The sequence below is a fragment of the Nylanderia fulva genome, unplaced genomic scaffold (genome assembly GCF_048542155.1).
Source record: "Nylanderia fulva isolate GAGA-0341 unplaced genomic scaffold, ASM4854215v1 Scaffold184, whole genome shotgun sequence".
Classification (NCBI taxonomy): Eukaryota; Metazoa; Arthropoda; class Insecta; order Hymenoptera; family Formicidae; genus Nylanderia; species Nylanderia fulva.
In genome coordinates this window covers 4,505-7,283 of record NW_028190097.1, presented here as the reverse complement: position 1 = coordinate 7,283, position 2,779 = coordinate 4,505, and the positions used below count along the sequence as shown (strand labels likewise).

Below are 2,779 nucleotides of genomic sequence, written 5' to 3'. Positions count from 1 at the left end.
ACTCGGTAGATAGGGAGGTGTTAATGGAGGCAATGAGGGGAGGGGAGTGAGGGAAGGAGGGGTAACACCACTCTAGGATTTTGAAAAAATCAATTTTTTTTTTTTGCTTTAAACAATGCTTTAACATCATAAAAATAACATGCACTTGGTTTTATAGTAAAAAAAATTTTTTAAAAGCCTCTACCAACGATTTTTCCGCAGCGCCTCGGAGCACCGCTTGAGCCTTAACGCGGCGCGTTCGGATTCATCGCTTTTGTCATCCTGTTTTACCTTTCAGGATAATAAGTTGCCCTGTTATTTATAGTGCAGAAGATGCTTGAGTTACTCAAAAGATCACCAGGGTACGCTACTGCCAAAATAAACTTGTATTTCAGTACAGGCATCGCTGATTAAAGGTAAACATAAATTTCAAGCATTTTAAGTGCTCGTGAAACTTTAAACGCGTTTTTCTCGAAACCACTTTTTTCAATCTTAGCGAACACATTACTTCAACACGGTTGCATGGATCAGTTTGAAAATTTGACAGTAGCTTCACAATTACATCCTTTATAGAAGTACGTAGGGGTTTTTCGATTCAATGTAAACTTTTTATTTTATAAACAATTTACTGCTTATTTTTTGGCATAAAATTGAATTTTTTTTTCAAAAGTGCACCGTTTCTGCAAAATTTGATAAAATAAAAAATCCCTACGTACTTCTATAGGCAATAGTATGTAGATTTAAAATTTTTTTGGTTTTTTATTCTAGGTCTTATAGTTCACGAGAAATTGGTTCGCTAATGGAAGCGTTTTTTAAAAACGTCATTTTGAAGATTGTCTCTCTCGTCGCCATTTTGTATAAAAAAAATAATAAAAAAATTTTTTTCTATACTTAAATATATGCTCAATAAACCTTCTCAAGAAAAATTCCCATTCCTTTTATTATATTCTCAAAAAAAATTGTCAAAGTTAGGTCTTTTTTTCGACCGCTAGAGTGGTGTTACCCCTTATACTACCCGAAGAGGTGTACAGGGAAACGAGAAGTAAGGTAAGAGTGGGGAAAGAGGAGGGAGAAAATTTTTGGACGGCAAGGGGGGTGAGGCAAGGTTGCCCAATGAGTCCGCACTTATTCAGTCTGCTGATAGCGGATATAGAGGAAGTGCTAAGAAAAGGAGGTTGGGGGGGGTGAAACTGGGAGGGGAAAAGGTGCATTGTTTGGCGTACGCAGATGACATGGTACTGTTGGCGGAGGATGAGGAAGGGATGATACATATGTTGGGGAAAATTAAAAGTTATATGGACAAGAAAAGGTTAGAGGTAAATGTGGATAAGACAAAGGTAATGAGGTTTAAAAAGGGAGGAGGAAGAATGAAGAGAGTGGAGTGGAGATGGAAAGAAAAAAGGTTAGAGGAAGTGAAAGAATTTACATATTTAGGGTATAAGCTACAGAGGAACGGGGGGCAGGAAGCGCAGGTAAAGAACAGAGTTAGGAAAGCAGGAGCGGTGATAAGACAGGTGTGGGGAATGGGAAAGAGAAGGTTTGCAGGAGACTGGATGAAAAGAGTATGGCTAATGGAAAGGTTGGTGGGGACGGTGTTGGAATATGAGGCGGAAATATGGGGATGGAAGGAGAGGAGAGAGGTGGAGGCAATGCAGGAGCGATGGATTAGGTGGACGTTAGGAGTAGACTGGTGCACGCCGGGGTATATGGTAAGAGAGGAGATAGGAAAAGACAAATTTAGGATAAGGGCAGGAAGGAGGGCGGTAGGGTATGAGAGGAAGTTGGAGGAAGGAAGGGGAGGAAGTTTAGCGAGGAAATGTTTTGAGGATATGAAAGAGAGGATAAGAAGAGGAAAGGAAAGAACGATGTGGGAGGAAGAGAGGGAGAAATTCTGGGAAGAAAGAGGAATAGAAGGGAAAGAGATGGAGGAAAAAAAGGGAAGGGGAGAGGAAGTATATGAGGAGTGGGAACAGAAAGACAGGAAAAGGCAAAAGGTGGAAAGATGGGAGAGGATAAGAGAGTCGAGATATAATAGATGGTATGGGGAATGGAAGGAGGAGGGTTTACCGGAATACCTGAGAAAAGGATAAGAGGAAAGTAGATGGAGAAGGATAGTTAGGTTCAGAATGAACAATGAGATGAGAGGGGCGAGATACTGGGAAGAAGAGGAGAAAAGAAGATGTAGGTTATGCGGGATAGAAGATGAAACATGGGAGCATGTGATAGGAGAATGTGGGGGAGAAGGGGAGAAGGGAAACTGGTGGGAAAGAATGAAGGGAATATTGCAGGAAGGAGGAGAAGGGGAAGGATGGATGAGAGAAATAGAGAAAAAGAGGGAAGAGGGGAGAACGGAAGAAAAGGGGGAGGGAGGGAAAAAGGACGAGGGAAGTATGAGGAGGAGAATGAGTGAGGTATGAATGAGGTGGTGGAGAATATATGGGGAATCGGAAGCCGAAGCGAAGCGATAGGTAGGGACGGCTCTTTCTCTCTCTAAAGTAGTAGATAAGTAGGTTAAGGTAGAATTAAGTTATTTGTAAATTAGATGTAAGAGTAGAGATAAGAGTAGATATAAGTATAATTGTAAGAGTTTTGTAAGGTTGGGGAACGCTCCTTCAAAAGCGCCTTCAATCCCTTAGGGGACAAATAAAGAATTGAATTGAATTGAATTGAATAACTTTTTATAGTCGCATATTAGCTAGAAAGAAATTCAGAATTTGAATAAGATAAAATTATGGAGATAATTATTTAATTGAAGATCATTTATTTATTCTTTTTCTGAATTTTATTTGTAACATTTTAT

The 2,779-nt window shown here is 39.8% G+C and overlaps 1 long non-coding RNA gene across 1 annotated transcript; it reads left to right on the top strand.

Annotated features, from left to right (window-relative positions):
- Positions 1-299: 299 nt before the first annotated feature.
- LOC146723584 (uncharacterized) lies at positions 300-891 on the top strand. Its single transcript, XR_014924494.1, has 2 exons — positions 300-395; positions 748-891. It is a non-coding gene; the product is annotated as an uncharacterized LOC146723584 (long non-coding RNA).
- Positions 892-2,779: the final 1,888 nt, after the last annotated feature.